This window comes from Molossus molossus, unplaced genomic scaffold, assembly GCF_014108415.1.
Source record: "Molossus molossus isolate mMolMol1 unplaced genomic scaffold, mMolMol1.p scaffold_m16_p_11, whole genome shotgun sequence".
NCBI lineage: Eukaryota > Metazoa > Chordata > Mammalia > Chiroptera > Molossidae > Molossus > Molossus molossus.
Genome location: NW_023425346.1, coordinates 63,142,513 through 63,158,323, shown reverse-complemented (window position 1 = coordinate 63,158,323; position 15,811 = coordinate 63,142,513). Strand labels below are relative to the sequence as shown.

Below are 15,811 nucleotides of genomic sequence, written 5' to 3'. Positions count from 1 at the left end.
TAGCACTACAGGTCTACCTCAAGAAACACGAAAAATTTCTTAGACTATCGAACCTCACAACTTAACGAACTAGAGAGCAAACAAAAAGAAAACCCCAGAGCAAGTAGAAGAAAGAAACTAGTGAAGAGCAGAGCAGAAATAAATGACATGGAGACCAAAAAACAATTCAAAGGATCAATGAAACAAAAATCTGTTTATTTAAAAAGATAAACAAGATTGATGGACCCTTAGCTAGACTCACCAAGAAACAAAGAGAGAGAACCTAAATACACAAAATCAGAAATGAAAGAGGAGAAATAATAAGTGATACCACAGAAATACAAAGGACTGTGAACAAATATTATGAACAATTTATATGGCATCAAATTCAACAATCTAAGTGAAATGGACAAATTTCTAGAAACAAATAGTCTCCCAAAACCAAACAGGTAAGAAATAGAAAACTTGAACAGACCAATAACAACAAAAGAGATTGAAGATGTAATCAAGACTCTCCCAGCAAACAAAAGCACAGGCCCGGATGGCTTCACGGGGGAATTTTACCAAATATTCAAAGAAGAACTAATACTTATTCTCCTCAAACTGTTTCTAAATATTCAAGAAGAAGGAAGACTTCCAAACTTGTTTATGAGGCCGGCATAATTCTAATTTCCCAGAAAAAGACACTACAAAGAAAGAAAACTACAGGCCAATATCCCTGATGAACATAGATGCCAAAATCCTGAACAAAATAGTAGCAAACCGAATCCAGCAATACATCAAAATAATTATTCACCATGACCAAGTGGGATTCATCCCAGGGATGCAAGGCTGGTACAATACTAACAAATCAATAAATGTGATACACCACATAAACAAATTGAAAGATAAAAATCATATGATCATATCAATAGATGCCGAAGAAGCATTCAACAAAATTCAGCACCCATTTCTGATAAAAACGCTCAGCCATCTGGGAATAAAGGGATCATATCTCGACATAATAAAGGCCATATATGAAAAACCTACAGCCAACATCATACTCAATGGGCAAAAATTGAAATCATTTGTCTTAAGAACAGGAACAAGACAAGGATGCCCACTTCGCCACTCTTATTTAACATAGTACTGGAAGTCTCAGCCACAGCAATCAGACAGGAAGAAAAAATAAAAGGGATCCAAATTGGAAAAGAGGAAGTAAAACTGTCATTATTTGCAGATGACATGATACTATATGTAGAAAACCGTAAAGACTCCATAATAAATGTACTAGACTTATTAAATAAATTGGCAAAGTAGCAGGATACAAAATTAACATCAAGAAATCATCAGAAAATGATGGCATTTTTATACACCAATGATGAAATCACAGAAAGAGAAACTAAAAAACAAACAATTTCATTTACCATCGCAGTGAAAAAATTAAGATACGTAGGAATAAACTTAACCAAAAAAATAAATGACCTATTCGCAGAAAACTACAGGTCATTGAAACAAGAAATAGAGGAAAATATAAAAAAAGTGGAAGCCCATACCTTGTTCATGGGTTGGAAGAATTAACATCATTAAAATGTCCATACTACCCAAAGCAATCTATAGCTTCAATGCAATCCCCATCAAAATACCAACGACATACTTCACAGAACTGAAACAAATACTTCAAAAGTTTATATGGAACCAAAAAAGACCCTGAATAGCCACAGAAATCTTGAAAAAGAAGAACAAAGTTGGAGGGATCACATTACCAGATTTTAGGTTATACTACAAAGCCACTGTAATCAAAAGAACCTGGTACTTGCACAAAAACAGGCACTTAGATCAATGGAACAGAATAGAGAACGCAGAAATACACCCAAGACAATATGCTCAATTAATATTTGACAAAGTTGGCAGGAACATACAGTGGAGTAAAGATAGCCTCTTTAATAAATGGTGTTGGGAAAATTAAACAGCTGCATGCAAAAAATGAAAGTTGACCATCACTTACACCATACACAAGAATAAACTCAAAATGGTTAAAAGATTAAATGTGACTCATAAATCCATAAAAATCCTAGAAGAAATTGTAGGCAACAAAATTTCAGACATCTTACACAGCAGAATTTTCACTGATACATCACCTAAGGCAACAGAAACAAAGGAGAAAATGAACACATGGGACTACATCAAATTCAAAAGCTTCTGCACAGCAAAAGAAACCACCACCAAAATGGAAAGGCAACCCACTCTATGGGAGAGCATAATTGCTAATGATACATCCATAAGGGGTTAATTTCCAATATATAGAGAGTGCTCATACAGCTCAACAAAAGGAAGAGTAAGAACCCAATTAAAAAATGGACAGAGCAACTAAATAGACACCTCTACAAACAGGACATACAAATGAATAAGAGACATATGAAGAAATGCTCAAAATCACTAATCATCAGAGAGATCTAAATGAAAACAGCAATGAGGTATCATCTCACACCTGTCAGAATGGCTGCCATCAACACATTATCAAACAAGTGTTGGCGAGGGTGCGGAGAAAAGGGGACTCTAGTACATTGCTGGTGAGAATGCGGACAGGTGCTGCCACTATGTAAAACAATATGGAGCTACCTCAAAAAATTAAAAATTGAACTGCCATTTTACCCAGTGATCCTACTTCTATGAATATACCCTAACAAGCCTGAAACACCAACCAGAAAGACTATATGCATCCCCATGTTCATAGCAGCACTATTTACAATAGCTAAGACCTGGAAACTACCCAAATGTCCATCAGTAAACGAATGGATAAAAAGCAGTGGTACATATACACAATGGAATACTATGCAGCTATAAGAAAGAAAGATTTCTTATCCTTTGAGATGACATGGAGGGACCTGGAGAGTAGTATCCTAAGTGAAATAAGCGAAGAAGAGAAAGACAAGTATCATTTGATATCACTTATTTGTGGAATATAATGAACATAACAGTCTGAGGAATGGGGTAGTCCCAGAGACGTGGAAGTGGGGTACAGACTGACAATGCCCAGCAGAGGGGGTGGGGGAAGAGAGATAAACCACATAACTTATATGAATGTATGCACGAACTATGGACATGGGCAACAAAGCTAGGGACAGTGAGGGTAGGCTCCAGGAGGGGGGTATCAGTGGGGGAAAAAGGAGAAACATCTGTAACAAAAATAAATAAATAAATTAATTAATTAAAAAATAAATAATTATAATTAAAAATATATACAATGCAAACATAGTGATGGATAAAATAAATACTCATTTGACAGACCACAGTTAAGATATTTATTTTGAAAGCACCACAAAAATTAAAATTGTGTTCAGTTTAGTTACCAAATATAAAATTTAAATGCCTCCAAATATTGTAGCAATTACAATGAAAATGTATGTAAAACTTGTTTATTGTCACAAGACAGGCAATAAAATACAGCCAAATTTCTTAGTCAAGGTCATAGTATTTTCTTTAGTTAAGTCTCTGATGGATAGTTCAATCATTCTAAAGGCAAGAAGAGATCAAGCCATTATTGGTCAAAGGTATCAGCTGACTTTTAAGAGAAGAACTTTACTGGAAATATACTATTCAATTAAAGAGAAAAACAAAGTTGTTAATTTAATATACTCTTCTGACCTCCATCCTATTTTATTTCTTAGTTGTTTTCCGAATAAATCTCTTACAAATCTCATCTCTACGCATAGTGTACTTCAAACAGAATCTAAACTTACACAGTAGCTTAAAACTGTTTTGGCAAATGTTTCCTGTTGCTTCTAAATTAATAAAAAAGAAGGTATAATTAATATAACATTTATTTCCAAAAAAATTATTAATGCATTTATCATGCATTTTATAATGAATAGCCTTTTAGAACTGAGAAATTATAGAAATGGGAGGTACAATTTTCAACAAATTTAACCCATGATGCAGCATAAGAGATAAAGACATAAAAGGAGTTTACGTTTAGATGTTCAACATAGGTCTCAGGAGTTGCAGAAGAAAATAGTAGAGGAGAAAAGGGCTGAATATAAATTTTTGAAAGGAAAATGGATGAGATATTTTTTTGCAGAAAATTGAAAACATACAACCTCAGACTGAAAGTGATCACTGAAAGTATAGAGCAAGATATAAATGATAAAGAAATAGATATCAACAACTAAATGTTGTGTGAAGCAAAACCAATAAAAGGACTGATTCTGGAACTGTAATTGGTCATTAAGAACAAGTTCTGCAAATATAAATTACTATACATCATCTACTGTCAGAGAGGAAGTCAGAAGCTAACATTTTCATTACTCATTTGAACCATAGAAGATTATGATTTGATGAGAACTGTTTTCTGAGGATTTAGCATGGCTGTGTATGTGTGTGTAACTATTTTATTATTGTACTTATTGTTATTTTTTTATTTTATTGGATTCATTATCAATTGGACAACTACAATGATCATTGGAGAGTCACTTAGTTGCCTCGCTGGTATAGTAGAGTCACCACTCAACTCATATCTTACCCCTGGTAACTGATAAAAAGGATTTACATGTCATTTTTTTTCTTCCAATTTTTATTAATTTATTCTTGTTCCAGATGTTTCTCCTTTTTTCCCCATAGACTTCTCCTCCACATCCCACCCCCCACCTCTCAGCATTGTTGTTTATGTCCATTGGTTACACATACATGCATATAAGTTCTTAAACAAATAAAAATAAAAACCAGAGAATTCTTTCTTAGGACCATAATAATGCAGATTTCCTAGTCTTTTAAGAAGATGAAATGAAGATTAATTTTCCCATTCTAGATGACAGAAAAGTCACATAATTGGCCACATGTTTTAAAACAATCAATTACTTAGACCTTGTACTCTGGGTATGGAATGTTGTTAGTTGATGCCAGTCATTGTTATTACAAAATGTAAATCTATTCCCCCAAAGCACAAGAGGATTAACCACTGGTTATTTTTAAGGTCTAGTATAAATTAGTCAGTAATATTTTTGGCTTTGATTACATGTCTGAGAGAAGTATTCTAAAAATCTGAACTGTTCCCATAACTGATTTGTGTTACTAAGAGTACATATAGTAACTGAGAATTGTGTTGTCATGGAGAAGAAAACTAATTTTTTCCACTGCCCTCACCAAAATTTAAATGTGTGCTAAAATATACCTTCTAGTTTTTAATAGAGCTGGTGTTTACAAAGCTCTCTGTGGATATGTGGTCATGTCTATAAAATTAATATAAAATGTATTAAAGTTGGTTAAGTTCTTCACCTGTAAAATGAAAGAGATTTAATGACTTCAACATTGACATATTTCAGAAGCAGTTTCCAACTAATGAGAATGGAACATATGTTTTCTAAATATCAATACACATTTGAGAAGCAAACTAAATATAATTGGTATTCTCCCCCCATGGGCTATCATGAATCCTGCATGGCAAGACTGTAGAAGCAGGTATGCCTAGAATCAGAGGACAAATACTGTTAGAGTGAGTACGGAGAGTTAAGCCAGAGAAGTCTCTTCATATTTCTAGTATGAAGCCAGGGAGATACTGGCAAAGTAAAGACTATTAAATTGATTCAGGATAATATTAGATAAAGCAGTTTTGATCCTGGCAGAGCTCCTATGCGTTCTTCATAGCATCTCTCATGGGGAAGCTTTGAGGTGAAATATTCAAAACAATGAAAGCAATAGTTCATTGATAATGGATTTTACTTTGTACTTTGTGCATATATCATTTAAATCTCCTAATGTGATGATTAGGAGGCTATGATTAAAACCTTTTTATAACTACTTCACCATGCATTAACCCCATCAACTGAGTCTGATATTATCTCCCACTGTATTTCAAGTCTTCTCTATTTCCATGAAGATGGATCTTTCTTTTGATTAGTATAAACATGGTATATTTTCCTCCATCTATATACTTTTAGTCTATGTGTCTTTATATTTAATGTGGGTTTCTTATAGACCACACATAGTTGGTCCTGTTTTTTTTTTATACACTCTGACAGTCTGTGTCTTTTAATTGGTGCATTTAGATCATTGGCATTCAAACTGATCATTGACATAGCTACAATATTCATTAATGTTTTCTATTTGCTGCCCATGTTCTTTATTTCTATTTTTATCTTCCATCTTTTTCTGCCTTTGGTGGTTTCAATTGAGTATTTTGTCTTCTTTCTTGGAATATCACCTATAATTCCTTTTCTACTTTTCGTTAGTGTTTGCCCTAGAGTTTGCGATATACATTTACAGTGAATCGATGTTCACTTTCAAATAACACTAGACCAGGAAATGTGTTGTTCATGGAGGTGTTCAGGTTGTAATCTGGTGTGGTCTGAAGCTGACTATCAGGTGCACTGGCTCTAGGGCCTCCCGGGAAGTGCAAAGTCAGCCACTGCTTGTCCCTGACTGGGGCCACTCGGCACAAACTACAGAGCAATCTCCAAATGGCTGCTACTTGCGTTGGGCTTGAAGGTGCCCAGCAGAGACCAAGCTGTGAACCAAGGCAGGCTGCCACTGGGGCTGCTTAGCTAGGGGCATGGTACACGCTGATGCCAGCTGTCACTTATTTGAAAGATTTTGAGAAAGTCTGAAGCATGAGCCAAGACAAGCCATTCATATGGAAACACCACTGGAAACAGCTTGGATGAGCCTGCAAGTTGGATGGGAAGGGTTTTAGGAAATCATCAGGACAGGGCAAATATTGATAGGCAGGTTGATGGAGACTCAGGCATGGTGCCTGCCTGTTGCCTCTGTGGCAGAGAGGGCTCAGCAAAGCAACAATAGCCTCTGGCAGCACTATTGTCTTGGAGAAATCTGTCCTCACAACTCTTGCCCTGATGCTGGAGTTAGTTCCTCCCTATATGTCCCTGGTTCCTTTCAAGCTGCTGCCCCAATGCTGGAGCTCAGAGTGAGTGAGTCTGAGCAATTCCACGTGCGGGTCCTTTAAGAGGAATTGCCTGGAACTCTGAAAGCCTCCATCTCACTAAGCCACAATCCCTGCTGGTTTTTACATCCAGAAGAAGATTCAGGGACTTCTCTTCCCAGCACTGGAACACTGGGCTAAAGGGTCTGGTGTGGGGCTGGGACCTTTGATCCTCAGGAGGGACCTCCATGGCAAAGAAATCCCTCCCGATTAAAAACCGCCACATGTGAATATGGGACCAGCTCATTCTGCACCTGCACCCCACTTATCTGTCTTAATGTGGTTTCTTCTTTAACTCCCTAGTTGTAGGACTTTCATTCAGCCAGATTTTAGGCGATTCTGAATGATGCTTGTTCTGCAGTTTAGTTGTAATTTTGATGTGGTTGTGGGAGAAGTGAGTACTGCTTTAACCTACTCAGCCATCTTTTACCCTCTCTAGGACTTTTTACTTTAAGTAACATTCTCCTCATATAATATATATATATATATATATATATATATATATATATATATATATATACTTTCTTTCTTGTTGTCAGTCTCTGAAGATACCCCGCATGTTTTGTTGAGTTTAGTAAATACCAGTAGATCCAATGTTTTTGTTTGTTTTGTTTATAATTTATTTTTTATTGTTGACAATAGTATAGATGTCCCCCATTTCCCTCATTTACCCACCTCCATCTAGCCTTCCCTAGGTGTCCCGCACACTATCTTCTGTGTTCATGAGCTATGCATATATCCACATATTCTGTAATTGATCTCTTCCCATTCCCCTAATCTTTGTTCCATGTGAGATCTATTTGTCCTTTTGATGTATCCATGACTCTGGACCTATTTTGTTTGTCAGTTCATTTTGTTCATTACATTCCACATATAAGTAAGATCATGTGATATTTATCTTTCTCTGACTGGTTTATTTCACTTAGCATAATAATCTTCAGTTTAATCCATGCTGTTCTGAAAATATTCTTTCTGATTGATATTTTGGGGTTCTTAGAATATATTCCTAGAAGTGAGATTTCTGCATCAAATGGCAGTTCCATTTTTAATTTTCTGAGGAAATTTTATACTGTTTTCCACAGTGGCTGTACCAGTATGCTTTCCCACCAGCACTGCACTAGGGTTCCCTTTTCTAATGTTTTAATAGTTTTGCTCAAAATAACTGTTACTTTTCCACTTACAATGTTAAAGCCTGATCTTTTCAGAACAATGCACATCAACTATTTATGACCTATCTCTACAGCTTCATCCCTCTCTAATCCTTGCATCACACTCTATGTTCTAGCCAAATAACCTCTTGATGACATTTGTCATCTTATTACATTATGCCTAGGTTTATGTGTTTAGTCATCATGCTTTCTTCACATTAGTAATGACTGGTTATTTTAGAAACCCCCAGAAGTTGATGGAGCAAAAAAAGAGAGAAAAAAATAAAATAAAAATAGTAAATGGCAGTACAAAATTTAAAATAGGAATTTCTATTTTGGCATTGTCTAAATATGGTAATGACTACTTATATAGAATTATTGTATTTTTATCTTTCTAAGATAACTAAAGTAAAAATCAAATTTTATTCTACATTGTGCTATTTCTAGAATTTCTATTGGTCAGGAAAAAAACCTAAGATTTACTTTTAAATATATTTTATACAAGTTCTTTATATTAAAATTATATCTGAAATGTTATAGAAATATTCTAGATTTAGGATTCAAGTAAATCGCAAAGACTTTTTATCAAACTCTCCAAAATAAAACAGAACAATGAACAAAGTTACTATTATACACTTAGGTAAATAAAATATTATAAAATAGTCTTGAAATATATAGAAAGGTATTATATATTATAATAAAATAGGTGTTATTTCAGTTACAATTTTTCTTAATAAAACTGTGAATAATAACAGATGTAATTGTCAATTGATTGTAACATTCTATAAAACAGACTAAATAAAATCTTAGAAATAAGAATAAATACTAAAAAATAAGCTAATACAAATATGATTCAAAAAAGTAATATTTTTATTGGCATCTGTGCTCATAGGACTTTATACATTTCAAAGAAAAAATTAGATTTCATATATGCATTTTTTTTAAAATGACATTTTAGAACATATTTTATGACCACCCCATCTTCATGTTGGGTGTATACCCTAATATATTAAATCCTTTGGAACTGAAGTAATTGCAATCTTCAGGCCAAAGAGAGACTAAATTTCTTTTGAACTTTATAAGGAGGAGTCCTTTTTTAGGTTTCTAAGACAGCAAGCCATGCACTGTTCATTGCTGAATTTATGAAATTATTTGTGAGTTATATAATGCACATGGCCTCCTCCAACTCTTCTTAAAATGTCACCATACTTCACATGGTCTATAGAGTAAGATGCATGTAATTAGCACCTCAGTCTACTTCAGCAGCTGCATCCACCTCATGCCCTTCCTGTGTACTCTGCTTACTCTGCAGATTTTTTTATGTGTGTGTGCTATTTTCTACAATATTACTTTCACAAAATACCCTTGGGTGTTTGTACCAATGTTCTTCTGGTAGTCTCTCTCTCTTAATCTCTGATTAGAAGTAATTTTTCTTTATGAATTTTTCTTTATAAACACCAGTGTGAAATATCCTTAAACCCATCCTATTCGTCAAAATGTCCTTTGTAGTATCATTGAATCAGAGAGCTGTGTATGCCCAGTAACCTGAGAGCACATGAACAGTAGGATATCTTTAATCAATGATTCTGATTAATAAATTCATAAACTTTTGTGAATTATAAAGAAAATTATTTAAAAAAACCAAATAAATGTCAGCTTTTTGTTTCTATGTGTTTTTTGCTTATTAAAAGAGTTATCTGTGAAGATAGATAATAGTAGACTTTTGTGATAAAAAGAAAGCATTTATTGCTTAGTTTTCTAACATCAAAAAGTCTCTTTTAGTCCTGACTGGTTTGGCTCAGCAGTTAGAGCTTCAGCCTGCAGACCAAAGAGTCATGGGTTTGATTCTGGTCAAGGGCACATCCCTCAGTTGCGGTTGGTCCCAGGACCTGGTCAGGGTCATGTGGGAGGCAACAAGTTAATGTGTCCCTCTCACATTGATATCTCTCTCTCTCTCTCTCTCTCTCTCTCTCTCTCTCTCTGTCTTCCCCCTTCCTCCCCTCCCTTCCATTCTATCTGAAGATAAATAGAAAAATATCCTCAGGTGAAGATTAAAAAAAGAAAGGTCTTTTTTTTTTTTATCCTCACCTGAGGACATTTTTCTATTTTTTGTACAGACAGAGTGGGAGGGAGAGAGAGGAAGAGAGAGAGAGAGAAACATCGATGTGAAAGGGACACATCGAGTGGCTACCACCCGCACGACCAACCAGGGCCGGGGACAAACTGCAACCAAGGTACATGCCCTTAGCGGGAACCGAACCCGGGTCTCTCCGGACCGCAGGCGGGTGCTCTAACCGCTAAGCCAAACCGGCCAGGGCAAGAAAGGTCTTTTTTATCATAAATTCCTGTTACTCTATAATCATAACATTGATCTTGAAAAATCTCTTGAATCTTTGTTTCTGGTAAAAGTGACAGTCTTTAAAAGTGACAGACTTACTCAACGATCTCTTATTAATAGAAATGGTGATGTATTCTGAAAATTGCCTACCTAATACACATTTCCCCACATTCGAAGTGAAAAAGGGTTCAGGTAAAGCTACTGAATTCTCATCCTCTCTTGCTGCTGAGGATGGTCATATTTCTGGCTCCGAAGGCAAAGCAATGAAGATTTCTGGGTAAGTTTTTGCTTTCCTTTTATGGGTGCTGTACATTTCTTGCTCCTTTTCCTACTGGAATGTGGTCTTGAGTTATAAGTGAAGGAGTCCTATTGAGATCCTGATGATCAAAGCTGCATGTAAGGGAGGGATGGCCAGAAGAGTCTGATCCTGATGACAGTCTTGAGTAGTTACACCAATCTTGCTTGACCTGTCCAGTGTCAGATTCTTTTTTCTTCCTTGAAATATTTTAAATGGTTTTATTGAGACACAATTATATAATTTACATACCATATAATTCACCCATTTAAGTATATAATTTAGTAGTTTTTAGTATATTCACATATATGTGCAAACATTAGCACCATTACTAGTCAATTTCACAACATTTTCATGACCTCAAAGGAAACTCTGTACTATTTTGCTGTACTCTCCCTATCCGTCAGCCCTAAGCAATCGCTATAGACTTCCCTAATCTGGACTTTCATGGAATGGAATCATATGGTATGTGATATTCTGTGACTGACTCCCCATGCCTGCAAAAATGTGTTCAAGGTTCATCCATGTTGTATCAGTACTTTATTCTCTTTTTAAGGCTAAATAATATCTTATTGAAAGGTATACTACATTTGGTTTATCTATTGTCAATTGATAGGCATTTGGGTTGTTTCTGCCTTTTGGCTTTCATAAATAATGTGCTATAAACATTAGTAAAATATTTTTGTGTGAGGATATGTTTTTATTTTCCTTTAGTATATGCCTAGGAGTGGTACTGCTGAGTCACACGGTGACTCTATGTTAAATTTACTGAGGAACTGCCAGATTATGTCCTGGAATTAGCTTAATTCCTAAGAAGAAAGTTTCATAAATGTATATAGTTTTCAGATAATGACTTGCTCTATGACCCTTTAATTTACATTTATAAAATTCTACCAAATCTTTGCTCACTGTAACCTATAAGATGTTACAGACTTGTAATATTAGTCAACATGAACAAGAATAATAGGGACTATTATATATATTATATATTTATATATATGAATATATGATGTTATTTTGTTATGCCAAATTCAAAATGAATTCATTATATAACATCTTAAAAACTTAGAAAGAAAAATAATCAGGCATCATAATTTATAACTCTAAAAGATTTACTCCAGTTTCCTTAAAGATCAAACTTTTCTGTATGAATGTGTTAATTTAAAACTTGATTATTAAATACTTTCTCAGAAAAATCTGTTAGTTGATTAAGGAAAATTGCATATACTTTTACTTACATTTTATTTGCTAATAAAATGAGACACCGAGAGGGGGTGAGGGGTAAGAAAACAAATGCATAGTTTTCTGTGAGTAATCCTTGTCCAGTTGAGTCACACTGGCTTTGGTCCACTGGAGGGACTGCTTTAGAAATGTAGTCTATGTCTGTAATTTTATGACTAGTCCTTAAGGTATAGGATATGTTCCATATGACTTCTTATTATGCTGTGCCAAACTAATGAATTAAAAATAGTTAATGTTGGAACTTAAAAAAAAAAAGATTTTCCAAATTGGAAAACATGGGTTCAGACCTGGCCAAGCAGTAAGGAACAGAGATGGCAGTCATGTGCTTCTGTCACTTTGTGTGTGTGGTGCATGGCAGCAGGGACATAGGTTGTCATTAACAACAGATGCTAAAGTAGAAAATATTTGATTGTTATAACAACTTTGCATTTAAAGGAAACAAAATTTTACTGATAATACGTTAACAATTTAAATATATTTTCTAATATGTTTATTAAGAGGAATATTTTTAAAAGTGATAAATTCATGAACAAAACATTTTTAACAAAATAGATATAAATTCCAACTATGTCCAGTAGTCTGCTTTGGGAAACCGCATTTTCACTGCAACCCAGACTGAGATCTACTAACTACCTGACCTTCCATAGCTCCTGACCTGGCTGCTTCCACATGAACCAGTGGACACTGCCATTTACTGTCAGACATCAAATCTATTTCTCATGAAACTTTAGAAATCAGTAATAAAAGATAGTGAATTTGGTAGAATCTGATCACTAAGCCAAGCAGATACTAAGCCAGAAATATGTGTAATACACACACACACACACACACACACATACATATATATAATTTCTAACTATCCATATCTAAATGATACTGATTTATTTCTTAATTGTATCTTGAGTTTACCACTCAAATGCTAGAATTTCATATATATGGGAGAAAGATTATAGAAGGTAAGATAAGGTTTCTTCTCACTATTTCCACGAGTCATTAGCTTCCTTTTATTTTTCATTTTATTTTATTTTCTTTATCCTCACCTGAGGACATTTTTGCATTTATCTTCAAATAGAGAAGGAGGGAGAGAGGGGGGAAGAGAGAGAGAGAGAGAGAGAGAGAAACATTGATGTAAGAGAGACACATTGACTGGTTGCCACCCATACAACCCCAAATGGGGCTAGGGACAAATTTGCAACTGAGGTACGTGTCCTTAGCGGGAACCAAACCCAGGTCTCTCTGGTCTTCAGGCCGACACTCTAACCACTGAGCAAAACTGGCCAGGGAATTAGTTTCCTTTTAAATGTATATTCTTCAAAAATGTTCCATGCAACACCTGGCCTCACCTGGGAGCTGTATTGGTGGTGACCCGGGACTTGGCCAGGTTCTCTGTGGAAGACCTGGTATGAAAGGTGGAGGTGGGAGGTGGTGGCACCACCAGGGACAGCTGGGAAGGCAAGGAGGAAGGTGAAGATTTCAAGAATAAGAGATTATAATGACGAAGAAAAACAAAGAGGAAGCAGAAGTAAACATTTCACAAAAGAAAAAAATAACAAGTTAAAAGAGAAAAGGCAAGAAGAAATTAAAAAGAGGTTAGAAGAACCTAAAGAACCTAAGGTGCTAACACCAGAAGAACAATGAACAGATAAACTGCAACTAAAGAAATGTCAGGAAGAATCATACCTTGAATTAGCAAAGGGAATTTCTGGTGTAACCAATACAATTTATGGAATAACTGCTATAAACCCATCTTCAAGAGTTGACTCCACAGTTTGGAAAGTTACTAAAAAATAAAATTACACAATATAAAAAGTCACTATATTATGTCAATTTTTTAGAAGTCTTAGTTTGAGATATGTGTATTCCATTGGAAATTGATGGTTTGAAAAAGATTACTAATTTATTGACTGTGCTTTGTAGTGAGAAACAGAAGCAGGAAAAGATAAGAGCAAGCTGTGCTGGGCAATGTGTGTTCCACTGAATGGTATATGAGCACAATATTCTCAGCAAGCCTGGGAAACTTAAAGGTTAAACAATTCACCAATACTATTTATTTATTTATTTATTTATTTATTTATTTATTTATTTATTTTTATCTTCACCCGAGGACATTTTTTCATTTCTTGTTCAGATAGAATGGGAGGGAGAGCGAGGGGGAGAGAGAGAGAGAGAGAGAGAGAGAGAGAGAGAGAGAGAGAGAGAGAGAGAGAGAGACATTGATGTGAAAGGGACACATCGAGTGGCTGCCACCCACACGACCCAACCAGGGCCGGGGACAAACCGCAACCGAGGTACGTGCCCTTAGCGGGAACTGAACCCGGGTCTCTCTGGACCGCAGGCCAATGCTGTAACCACTGAGCCAAACCAGCCAGGGCACCAATAATATTTAAATAAGAATGGAACAACAGTGCGAGTGACATTTACTGTCCTTTTAATTTTTTTAATTTAAAAAAATTTATATTTTTTGGAAAATGTATCTTTATTGTTGAAAGTATTACAGATGCTCCCCCACCCCCACCCCCACCCCCTTTTTTTTTTACAGACATGTTCACAGTTTTGGTTTCTGAATTAACAGGAGAAATTATTCTGGGTTAGGCCTGGGATTTCCCTTAGAGAACTAAAGTTTTTCTGGGACCAGAGGCTTTGGTGTCTCTGAGAATTGCTATAGCAGATAAGATGCACATGGTAGATAAAGTCTCAGGAATTAAATTTCTTTTATATTTAGCAAAGCCAAGCCAAAAAGAAGAAGGTTCCTGGAGGGGGATTAAAGGCCACCTCGAAAGATGATCTGAAAGATTATGGTGGTTATGATGAAGGATATGTAAAAGACTATGAAGATTTCATGTGACATTTTATTTTCTCTGGTGTCTTCTTTCTGTTGCTCGTAATCCCTTCAACACGTAGCACAACTTCCTTTCCTTTCAGTTCTTCACAGCAACTTTTGTGCTGGTTGTTTAACCCCCTTGAGACTTAGGTGTTACCGATGTACAAATGAGGGGACTTGGATCTTGCTGCCAAGGATTAAAAATGGGAACTTCAGTTGCTGCTAAATCATAGTTTAAAAAAACAAACCCAATGATGTCGTTGTTTCCTGATTCTATAGCAGCAGCCACCAAACTGGAAACAAAGGTTACAATATGACAAAAATTGTATAGTAATGACCAGCACCATTCAGTAACACAGCCTTAACCATACCCCCTGAACTGCTTCACAACTTGTCAAGAAAAGCAGTTTGCAGGGCATTTGGTGCACACCTAGTATTAAAATTGTTTTGTCTTGACATTGAGCATAAGGATATTAAACATACATTGTGAAGAAGGCAGCTTATCTCAAAGTGAAGACACAGTGGCTGAAAAACACTAATTTGGTACTTTGAAATGACCAAAACCCTCCAATTTTGAAGCTGAAGAAGATAACCCTCTCTGTTATTGATTACAAGTTGTGGAATCTCTTAACTGCAGACTGTCTAGTTTCTCAGACTCTTCTGCAGATGGAGTGCTTCAGATGGGGCAGGGAATTCTTACCTGTTTTACCTGCCTGGTAAAGTGTCTGAGAAACAAATCTTTGTTCTCTTGGGCTGCAATGGAACAGCATTAAACAAGATTTTGGCATTTCCTTTCCTTTATAAAACATGCTCAGCAAACTGTACCAGTCAACTACAGTTTGGTAAATTATTATGTTAGCAATTATGAAATCTGCAATGTTTCATACAGCAACTGATGTAATAAAATGACTGTCTCGAGGACTTAAATTTTGTGTTACCTCCCAAGAGATATTTTTGAAGAGTACAGAGCACAGCTCTTGGGACTAGAGTTCTCTGTATATTTACAAAATTTAATAAATGCTTGGTGAGTAGTTAATAGCTTTAAAACAAAAGTGATTTGTCAGGGCCTTAATAG

The 15,811-nt window shown here is 35.5% G+C and overlaps 1 pseudogene; it reads left to right on the top strand.

Moving 5' to 3' along the window:
• Positions 1-10,500: 10,500 nt before the first annotated feature.
• On the top strand, positions 10,501-14,760 carry LOC118625018 (annotated as a pseudogene).
• The last annotated feature ends 1,051 nt before the right edge of the window (positions 14,761-15,811 follow it).